Below are 12,305 nucleotides of genomic sequence, written 5' to 3' on the forward strand. Positions count from 1 at the left end.
AATCTGTATGGCAGATATACAAAATAACTAACACAATTGCTGTGGTTGGTGGTGGTCTCCCTATTTTTCTATTTGCGTGTGTGTGTGTGTGTGTGTGTGTACAGCTAATCTCTGACACTGATGTATGCAGTAGGCCAAGGTAGGCACTCCAGTCCACACCAACATTTTCAAATCGAACTCATGATGGCACTACACAGGGCCACTTTATGTTTTGTGTGAACTGTAGGTTCATGTGATGTATCATTTAGATTTGTCACATTCCATTCCAATTGACTATGATTGCATTCCAAATTTTGCAGGAGTGGCCTATTTGACAAAAAAAAAGAGTTAGATACTGTGGTCAGGTAGGATCAAATGGTTGACAAGAGGTATTGCATGAAACTCAAATGGAAATAACTCCCTTTCACAAATTGCCATTATAGCTCATCAGCGCAGGGGACCCAGATTTGAATCCCGGGAAAGATATGAAAGTTATGAATTGCAGCAATTAAATCAGAACTTATTAAATCAGAATCAAATTAAATCAGGAGAAACCAGCCTATTGTACAGTACCACGGCACCGACTATAAATCTCTTTCTATTTCAATATTAAACATATTCACATAATGTCTTTATTTGGGTCATACTTCATGCTAAGGGCACCACGTCAGGGTGGGATTTCCCCCCTTCCTCTGGATACTTGTCATAAGCGATAATGACTATTCTTCCTTCTATATTGACTACATGAAACCCAAGTGCTCCCTAGACTTTATGAAACAGATTAACATATAGAATAAACATCTCAGGCATAACTAGCCCTAAGGAAGAAAAAAAAAGTATTCTAGTATGGAAATTTTCCTGCTTCTTTACTGTCTATAGGAGCTGAATTATGCAGCTCTTCACGGCTTTTCAGTTGCTGAAGTGTGCATGCGCTGGCTTGAGGCTGTTCCAAGGAGGTGAACCGGGGGTTGAATGGGGGGTTGACCCCTGGAGGTAATTGTGCAGAATCTATAGACTATGGTTCACTGGACCAGGAACCCTTGGGAGAGGATTAAACACACCAGCAGAGCGGACACTGGCCTAACTATATATAGGTATGGCCTAAGTCCTCCTACTCTGCACAGAATTCCTCTACAAGTTCTCCATACTGTCTGTGATCCTCCCCCACTCACCATACCAGATTATGCTCTCTGGTGATAGGAAAGTGTGAGATCATGGAAGCTGCTCTCCACGTATGATCAAACATCTTTTTTGATCTCATTGGATGGAATGCCGGAATGAAGCATTAATGCTCCATAAGTAGAGCAGCATACAGTAGATGAAAACACAAATCCATATGTTTTCAAATATGTATTTATCTTTCCATTCTGTCCGCCAACAGGATTATGGACATAATGTTCAGTGTCAGGCGTACATTCCAACTTGCCAATAGTGCTTAACAGTCGCTGCTTACCATCTGCTACTCGCCGTTTTGTCTTGAGCACAGTTCAAGTGGAGACCCAGTAATAGCACTGTCAACCACAACTCTCCAGGCTGTAAAATCTTGAGTGTTCGCCTACATTCATTTAACTCAGAGAGTGTACAAATGTAACCAAATGTACCTGGGAAAGGGTCCATTTATTTACATTTATACACTGTACTTTCCACCATTAGAGTTCAAATCCTGGCCAGAAGTCATCCTAAATCACCCTGCAGGCTTTGTCTCCCTAGCCTCTGTTTCCTCTGTATCGCTCTACTGTATGTTCCAAGGTTTCCAATCATATTTTTTTCCACTGGCGAAGACTTGCAGATCAGCTAATAGAAGTCTTTGAATATACCGGTTCCACAAAGAACCCAAAGATGTGAACTGGATGGCTAGTTTTACTCCTGATGTGGGTGGGTGCAATTTCATTGTAAAATGCTATAATATTGTGAGCTCTATTTAGATGATCTACGGTGCACGGTGGCGCATTGTCTACTGTAATGCATTGGGGTGGGGTATGACCAGCTCCAATTTCACTAGTTAAACAGCGTGTTATGTGGGCACAAATTAAGGTGCATGTTATCTGCCGTTTTTGAGAAAGGAAACTACTTACTCCCCGACTTGGATACGTTTCTCTTTTTCTTTGTTCAAAAGTCAACAGGGGTTTATCAAATATGAGAAACATCCCCCATTCTCTATGACTACTACTACCAGCTAATGTGTATAAGTCTTTTTAATCTATGCCACATCACTCCTTGTTTCTCCATATCCCGGTCATCCTCTCTCACTGACAGAAGACCATTCTTTATTCAGATGCAAATGTGGCTTGGTACTTCTAATTTCTCTCTTAAAATAGCAGTTCACTATTCTGCGTACAAAAAAACATTACAAAATAAGTTTGCATTAAATGGCACTTTACTCCCAAGAGGATGAACCCTAACCATTTGAATGACATCATGGCCTTTCCTCTAGTACTTCCCTCAGGTCAAAACGTCAACTTTGGATATGCAATATTTCATAATCTATTAAAGGATCTACACCATGAATTAAAAAAAATAAAAATAATATTTAATATCATATTTCTTATGTCCCCCAAACGTTTTTCAAAAGGTTTGAGCCTAAATCAAGCCTCAGATATACTCATTTCAACTAACTTCTCTCTGGCTTACAAAGCACTTTCACCTGCAATACCACATTGTCCTGTTTGGCACGGGGCGCTATTGAGCCAGTTTGTATGCATGTTATCTCCTGGTTCTGTGTGGAAAAAGTAAAACAAAAAGAAAAAAGAAAAACATTTTTTTTAAATATATATGATATATATATAGTATTATTATTTTTTTGGGTTGGAACTGAAACACGGGAGGGATTGTAAGGGATTGTATCACAAATCAGTTTGGCCTGTTTTGAGACCAATTTACAGAAAACCCCAGATTTGCTGTGAAAGCCTGAGTGTTCAAACTGGGGTATTTTTGGGGATAGAAGAGAGGTAGGGGAGACCAAAAACACAGAAAAAAAGAAAAAGTTAAAATTCATGGTGTAGAGATAAGATTGCAGGATGAACCCTAGTCATTTTGTTTACTCAGTGGCCTTTCCTGTAGCACCACCTTTCGGCTAAAATGTCTAGTTGGGTGTAAGGAGCAGCACAGGCTTTGGGTATGGGGCTTCAAGCGGAGCTTTTACACTCTCAGACTTCCCGTCATTGCTAAAATCTCCAGCACATAAACATTTCAGAATATCTGATATAATGAAGATGTAATTAAAAGGCGGATCATAATGGGAAAAGGGACACAGGCAGAGGCGGAAAGCAATGCAAAACACGAAGAGAGAATCCCAAAGAAAAATAGGAAGAGAAGACGGAGACAAAGTGAGAGAGTGAGAAAGAAAGAGAACGCTTGATAGATTGAGAAACGAAGGATGCGATACAGAGAGCCTGAGCTGGGAGAGAATGAGAGAGCAAGCGAGAGAGAGAGAGGGAGGGGACGGTGATGGGATGAGACATGAAGGCTGCATATGCAGAGCAAACAGCCAGTATATCTGCCAGGCCTGCTGTCACATAGCTACCCACTGACACATCCCCCAGCTGAACAGACAAACGCCACGCTCAGACAAGGCCAATATTTCCCCACTGCCATCACAACTGTAGCTCAAACTTGGCCACTTTTGCTGACTGTTCAAGTAAGTAAGTAGGGAGTCATTTCCCTGCACTCGGTACTTGGTACAGAACCCTGAGAGCTCATTTGCATGAAGTAGCTCGGACCACAGCTTTTCCTCCATGGCTCAATCCCCTTCCCTTGCTGTGCCCCATGGAAAATGAAACCACTGTGAAACATTCACTTTATTATAAGTCCATAATTCCCACTGACCTCTACCCTCAGCACTCTGTGTGAGTAGGTGTGTGTGCGTGCTAATTTCGTTGTACTGTATGTACTGTAGCTCAGATAGCTCTGCTCCGTATGATGACAATAAACTGACTGAATTTAATTTCAGTGTGTGTTTCTCTCGCTGTGTTGTGTATGGTATATGCATATAAAGTGTGTATGTGCATGCGTGCGTGCGTGCGTGTGTGTGTACCTGTATACAGTTCTTATGTGCACACATGTGATATATAAACTAAAGCAGAACTTCCTTATTCCACACATATTCTCTTTTTCCTTTGCCTATTTTATTTGCAGTGGTTTTGCAGTAAAGTGTGCCGTAATGCAGCACTATATTAAACTACTGATCCTCAACCTGAGTACTGAAAAAAGGATAAAGGAACAATACAGAGATGAAGTAAATCTTATTTCTGGCAGTAGATCTCAACATTTGCATACATATTGGCACGGTAATTTCAAAGGCAACACGAAGCTTTGCGAGATAAACCGGAGCTTCACAAAACAATAGTTACAGTAATTTAGCAAAAAAGGCAAGAAAATCCTCAACAGTAAGCTTTACCCTGGAGAATCCAGGCAGGTGTGCCAATAGAAACTGCATTAAAATAATAATGGGAAGAGGAAAATGCATTTGTGACTATGACAAAATAACCACAATAAAGAAAAGAGGATGGGGTTCTTGGATGGGTCTCTGTAAACAAGTAGTTTATTGATAATTCATGAGGTCTTCCAAGGATGTCTGAAGGTTGTAGTGCCATCCTCTTCCTTCTGTCTCATATAGAAACCAGGGTGGGTTATGTTGTTGCCCTTGACCAAGTTCAGCCGAGCTCAGGCAGATCCTTTTAATAACTTCTCCAATTGACTTCAAATTAACCAGAACCCGTTATAGAACGGAAATTTCCCCTGTTGTGTGAGAAAGGGTGTCACTCATACATTAGCTTTTTGACTCACTCCTCCACCATTCTCTCTCTCTCTCTCTCTCTCTCTCTCTCTCTCTCTCTCTCTCTCTCTCTCTCTCTCTCTCTCTCTCTCTCTCTCTCTCTCTCTCTCTCTCTCTCTCTCTCTCTCTCTCTCTCTCTCTCTCTCTCTCTCTTCCTTTTCTCTTGATGATAAAGGGCTCTTTTTTTTAAAGAGAACAGAAAGCTTGTCAGGATTTAGCCAGCTGGAGAAAGTCATTTGAGGCCCAAATTGATGCGGTTGGGTCTCTCAATAGTATCTCCCCAATAGAGGGACGGGATGGAGGGAGACGCGGTGGCCAGGACATTGTTCCTCTTTAAATGGCTCTTTATTTCATGGGCGAAGTCGGGAAATGAGGAGCGCCATTCAACAGCGGTCCGCCGTTTGTACGTGGAGGGATAGCCAAGCGTAAAATAGAATATGGAAAAAACAGGCACCACTTGCGTCGCGATAAGTAACGAGTGGTACAGCCTCTTCCATCAGGCATTATAAGGTTTGCTGATTTACAGGAGTAGGAAACACATGCAAATTAAGTACCTATAAGTTCTAAAGTCAGGTCTGTGCCTGAGGTCCATCCATCATGCTAATGGTGGCAGGCTCAGGCTGAACAAACACAAATCCATACATCCCTTTTTAGACTGGCTGAAAATAGGAATGGCTAGGAATAAATAGACATGAGGAAAAGCGCTCTACTACAAGAGCTTGAAACTCAAAACGTGTGTGTGCGTGTGTATGTGTATGTGTGTGTGTGTGTGTGTGTGTGTGTGTGTGTGTGTGTGTGTGTGTGTGTGTGTGTGTGTGTGTGTGTGTGTGAGATAGAGAGTCAACATTATGTGAGTAAACCTTGCATTTGTTTTATGCAGCTGTGTGTACAGTATATACTGTAGTGCAATGCATTATAGAAATGCCAGCGTTTTCTTTTATTCTGTGTGTGTGTGTGTGTGTGTGTGTGTGTGTGTGTGTGTGTGTGTGTGTGTGTGTGTGTGTGTGTGTGTGTGTGTGTGTGTGTGTGTGTGTGTGTGTGTGTGTGTGTGTGTGTGTGTGTGTGTGTGTGTGTGTGTGTGTGTGTGTGTGCATGCATGGAGAGGGCACGCGTGTGTGCCCGTGTGTTCACTCCATTGTGCCGTTGTGCAGCTGTGCTCTGTGTGGTTCGTGGCTGAGCTGTCACTCTGCTAATCTCCCCCAGTAGAAATACAGCTTGGAAAATGTCATCGGAACATTCCGTATTGTGTTTACACTCGCTGCAGGATCCATCGCCTCTAATTTGACAAGTCATTATCACCCCTGCTCCTCTCTCTCTTCTTCCCTGAGACACACAATGCAAGAGAGGAAAAGGAAAAGGAAAAGGAAAAGGAAAGAGAGAGAGAGAGAGAGAGAGAGAGAGAGAGAGAGAGAGAGAGAGAGAGAGAGAGAGAAAGAGAGAGAGAGAGAAATAGAGAGAGAGAGAGAAATAGAGAGAGAGAGAGAGAGAGAGAGAGAGAGAGAGAGAGAGAGAGAGAGAGAGAGAGAGAGAGAGAGAGAGAGAGAGAGAGAGGGAGGCCAAGGACATTAAATTCAACGCACAAACACACAAGCCTGCTATCAATAATCCAATAATCCAAGCTGCAAGTCTAGAATGTGCAGCAGTATTTCTCTCATTAGTTTGACAAAGGCTATCTTTCATCAGGTCAGATTTCTTTACGCAGAGGGCTTCACAACTCATACGGAAAAACTGTCTGTTTTCATACCCAAGGGCCAGAGTAGAGTGGATCACTAGGAGTAGGAGCTCCTGACGAAGCCATCCTCAACCAAATTGTGTGGTTGTGACAGAGGTGAAGAGAGGGCATTGGCATTTCTCTGTGTTAAAACTTAGCAGTCAATGTGCTGAATTGCTACAGTAGGAGACAAGAAAGTCAGAACCTGTCCAATCAGGATCAAAATCAGAATCAGAATCTGGTTTCTGCATCACAAACAAAGCACAGCATACTGTACATGCACAAACAATAGTAAACAAAAGTAAATCCAAATAGTGTGCCAATTAACACTGTTTTCAAGCAACACCAGATATTAACACATGTGCAATCTGAAATTAGCCAGTGTGGAAGTCACTGAATCATAATTGAAACCTGTTGCTAGCTTAGTGACCGATAACACAACACAAACAAGTACAGACATTGATGACTGTGAACAGCAAGGCAGATACTTGTGTGAGCGTAGCCAACTCCAGCATCAGAGTCCTTCACACACAGTGCAATGGTTTATTAAGTCTTGGTTGCTACAGGCTTCATGCCTGAGGTATTATGCAAAGAAACAATGAATATTTTGTCCTTTTGTAAAAGAACTGTAAAGGAGGTTGCTGGTGGAACAAATGCTGTATATGCTATATAATGCTACACACACACACACACACACACACACACACACACACACACACACACACACACACACACACACACACACACACACACACACACACACACACACACACACACACACACACACACTTCCCAAGACATGGATTCAATACACAATACATATGCTGAATTTAGATCAGCATGGGCTGAACTGTTTAGGTTGCATTGCCGATGACCTCAAAGTGAATGCAAGTGAGAAAGTAAAGAATGCAAATGTTGCATCAGTCATAACAGACTGTGGCACTGATGTATTGGGAATAGATAATGTGACTGTATAATGTAGTGGGGAAGTGAGACTCATACTACTGGCTTGTCTGAGATTGACTAAGTGTCTCATGCTGTAACACGGCACAAGACACACAGAAAATATGCAGGAATGCATACAGATTTTCTTTGGGTGGAGGTTGGGGAGGTAATAATAACAACACATATACATTTACAGAGATGAACCAGCTCTCAGTTTGTGCTAAATCATTTTGGACCGGCAGGCTGACCAGCCGACAGCTGCATATAATAGCTGCATGGTTGCAGCTAAAAATGCCCGCCCCACCCCCAAAAACTTAAGCTGGTGTCCTGAATAATTTCATATGGCTCCTGAAAATATTAAACCCTGCCTATCGGCTCCAGGCTGGATCCTTGCATTTTGCGGGGACAAAGACAGAAGGAGAGAGGGAGACAGACATACAGAAATACAGACAGAGAGAGAGTATGCAGGTATTATAGCTACTCCGTTGTGATGTTATGACAGTAGTGGTCAGTGGTTCCAAATTGGTGTGTCAAAGGACACTGGTGTGCCGTAAGACAAGTGGTGTCCCTTGGAGTTTTGTGAAATTATCAAATTATTCTTTTATTTGATATCATCAGTGACTTGTGCTCACAAATTTCCCAATACAGCGGCAAATGTTACACCCTAAAAAGTATAGTTTAACAATTTCCAATGTGCCGTCCCTTTTTTTTGTATATATATATATATATATATATATATATATATATATATATATATATATATATATATATATAGTACATAGATATATACGCACGCACGCACGCACGCACACACACACACACACACACACACACACACACACACACACACACACACACACACACACACACACACACACACACACACGGTTATGAATGAATAGTTTATTATTTCGGTGCTGTACCATAACATGAATAGATACTTCAGTTTGATTTACAAATACAGAGGTGGCAGCGAAAAGGTGTAGGCTGAAGCCGGGGCTTATTATGCCTACCCTATTTGAAGAGTAACTAGAAAAAGTGCTCCTCGGAGCACAGGTCTCCGCCAGGTCAGGTACGCTATTCTGGCCTCCTGGTGGCGCTATAATAGGCCAATGTGAAAAGGGTGCCATTTATTCTTAGGTCTTTCACGGCAATCAGACACGATTCATGATTTGAGGCATTTTGTTCCAAAAATGTGTTTTGCTAAATTAGACCTGCTGGTGGCGCTATAACAGGCCAATGTGAAAAGGGTTGCATTTCTTCCTCGGCCTAGTGGGAATGTGTGTGTGAAATTTCACGGAAATCGCAAGCTGCATGCATAGTTTGAGGCATTTTGTTCAAAACGGACCAATCCTGCAAACTTTGGAAGCCAACCATAGGCAATCAGGATGGAATATGGGAAATCGGACAGATCCGTGTTGATCTCATGACTATAGAGATACTGTGTACCGATTTGCATGACATTTGGATAAAATCTGTAGGAGTAATGTAAAAAAATGTGTTTTGCACAAATTGGCCTCCTGGTGGCGCTATAACAGGCCCATGTGAAAAAATTGGGGCAGAGGTTCTGAATTGGCATCCAGGGAGTGTGTGTGCACAGTTTCGGAGCGAACGGACCAATGGTGCCGGAGATTAGCTGGTAACACACAGACAGGACACACGGACACACGGACGGACGGAAGGACGGACGGAGGGTAAAACATACTCTCTCGCCATGCCTTTCGGCCTGGCGGAGACAACAAAATAAAACAAAAGCAGCCATTGTGAGAAGTAGGGGTACTATCCATGGTGCTGAAAACTCAGGCGAGAGAGGTGGGCTTCTTCCTTACACTCTACAGACCACCAGAACATACAAAATTAATGATCGTATGCACTGGCCTCACTTGGCTGTCAGACCAGCTGTAGAGTACTGGGATGTCTCTTCAATCAGCAGCATGTAATCCTAATTATTTAAGATGTTTCATAATATATTGGATTGAGTATGTACAGTAAATTCCATCAGTAAATATGCTATGTCTACATGACATTCTTTGGTTTCATTTAAATTTCATAGTGAATTTAATAATAGACAGATATAAACTGCTTAAAAAATATATTGTATTACTGTAGACATTGTTGGTAGTATACAGTAGAATATATATACAGTATATCATGCATGCATGCAAGTGACATGATTGGTCGGCTGCTGGATTTTCCCTCTGGGTTATATGACAGCTGACCAATCAGGGCAGCTAAAGCCTGATTTATATTTAGTTGTGTGCCAGTGTCACACACTGACAATAGCTGATCTACAAGCTCACAACAAAATTAAGCATAAAATTCCAACACACACTGAAATGGTACCACGTGCAACCGTGACACTTAAACCACATTAACCTTAGCATCCGAATAAGCGAATATTCAGTGACACGCTGTGAGTTTGTAGATCGGTAGTAGATCGGTAGTTTGTAGTACTTGACCCAGGTCAAGTACTACTGTATATAAAGGGTAGAGCGCCGAAGTCCTGATGTCACTGACAGTAGAGGGCGATGTTCCGCTGGTTTGTGGCTTTACTTTTTGTGTTGATATCCTCATTGGGGAATCTTAGATCGCCTCATATAAGAACTGTGTTTCAAAAATAAACACACCACCCTGGCGATTTTACTCATATGGATATGAAGCATCGACTGAAGGTATAAATGTACACATTTACCCAAAAGTAACACAATATAAACACTAGAAAATGTGCTCCTCGGAGCACAGGTCTCCGCCAGTACTGTTCCTGATTAATCCTGTCTTACCTCACTTCAAAAGATATAAATGATCTTTTGAAGTGACACACCTATTTATAGGTCTCTATTTCATCATGCGTCTCGCTAGCCAATCAAAGCACACCCTTTCAACATATTGTCACGTGTCACGTGAAGCTTGACCAATGTTAGCTTGGTGGACACACGGAAGGACGAGAACGAAAACATAGTCTCCTGGCGGAGACAACTAGAAACGAGTCAAACAACCCAAAGACTACATTTCCCTACTGGCGGGCTGTGCTACTGCTATCCTCCTGGAATGTGACGCAGTGACTAGAGACTAAGCAATCCGCGTGCGTCACAGAAGGGGCCGTTCGGTAGGCCAATCAGAGGCAGGCAAGGGGCGGGTCTTCTTGTAACCCTAGTGTGGAATGTATAAACACGGGCGCAAAGGAACCAAAACAGTGCGGAAAACTGCAAAATTCAATGGCTCATAGAATGGCTGCGTAGCAACAAAGGTAAGGCAAGCCAGCAACAACTTCTGTGTTCTGAGCCAACTCTCTCCCCACAAGGAATCTCAGCAGGACTACACCACTTCATTTGCTGTGGAGCTCCGTGTTGACAGTAAATACAAAATTAACTTGAAGTGTTGATAAAATGCTGTTGTCTTGTCTTTGTGAATAAACAAATGATGTATGTGGTAAACAAATGATTTTCCAGATTCATTCGTTACCTTGGTTTCCAACCTCAGGCACGGCTGCATCACCCCCGCCCTTGGTTGGTTAAGCTCGGGCATGACACATGTCTGGGTGATGTATTCTGCAGGTGATATACGTATATTTTAAATAATGTGACTGCCTACCCTGAACCACATGTACAGTACAATGTCCCCGGTTAAATTCTGGCTGTAGACCTGTGTTGTATGTTGTCCGACCTCTTCCTTCTTCCTGTGTCTCTACACACTTCTATCTAAATAATAAAATAAAATAAAAATTAAAAATAACTCCTGAGTCAATCTTCCTTTAATCTTTAATCCTCCTGTCTTTAGAACAGTCTTTATTAGTGAGAGAGAGATTAAGAACAGAGAATAAGAGGCAAAGCATGTCTTAAGGAAAAAACTCATGGGTACGGTTGAATGAGAAATGTGATGCTAAATCAAACTGCTAGAAGAAGAATTGCCAATGAATCATTCAGAAAGCCAGAGAGAAAGCCACAGAGAGAAGAGCATTAGAGGGAGACAGAGAAAGAGAGAAGTGCTATAGTGACAAAGAGAGCAAAAGAGAAAGGCAGAGAAGTGGAGAAGCAGTGATCCATCCATGCATCCATGCATCCATGCATCCATCCATCCAGTATGACATACATTACGAAAGGTATCCATCCATCAATCCAGTCAGTAAAAGAACAGTTCCAGAGGGAGCTGACACTCTGGGCTACAGGAGTTAATGACACCACCGCCATAGGCCTGGACCCAGGCATCCGGCCATGATCATGCTAAATAACTCACGCACACGCACACACACACACACACACACACACACACACACACACACACACACACACACACACACACACACACACACACACACACAGACTACAGAGACAGACACACACACACACACACACACACACGCCTTAAGTCGCTTAGCTCCATTGTTACCTTTACAGTCCTCCATATACCCCTGCCTCCATTTACAGAACCCATGTTGTTCTTTGCTATTTTAGTTGTTTAGTACATGTTGAAATTGTATTTATTGTTTTCTGTATTTTTCTGTATGTCTCTGCTAGCCTGCTGGTCAACATTCACGTCTTCCTCATGTAGCCTAATATTTCCTCATGTCCAAAAGACATCTGTGATATTTTGACACTTAATACTCGGAAGCTCATTCTCATTTAGGTCATTCTTTAAAACTGCATATTAACGCATGACATTGGAAATTAATGATTACCTTACTGTATCTACAGAGACAGGTACATTATGCCAGGAGGCTATGGATTCACAACATACATTACAAGAGCTATATGAACATATTAAATCAAAAATGAAATATAGGCAGGCTGGTTACTCAAAATAACTGGACCATCTCTCCTGTGTTCGGGGTTCAGTGGAGGGGGAGGCTCTGAAGGAGGCTGACCGATGCTGTCTTCTCCATTCAACACTTCCTGGACA

At 42.2% G+C, this 12,305-nt stretch overlaps 1 protein-coding gene across 1 annotated transcript in view; it reads right to left on the reverse strand.

The window, feature by feature from the left end:
- The window catches only part of il1rapl1a (interleukin 1 receptor accessory protein-like 1a), a gene marked incomplete at both ends in the record, with an annotated part of 186,258 nt that overhangs the window by 120,493 nt on the left and 53,460 nt on the right, over positions 1-12,305 (reverse strand). The gene's annotated exons all lie outside the window — the stretch shown is intronic.

This window comes from Gymnoscopelus microlampas (genome assembly GCF_963454915.1).
Source record: "Gymnoscopelus microlampas genome assembly, chromosome: 17".
NCBI lineage: Eukaryota > Metazoa > Chordata > Actinopteri > Myctophiformes > Myctophidae > Gymnoscopelus > Gymnoscopelus microlampas.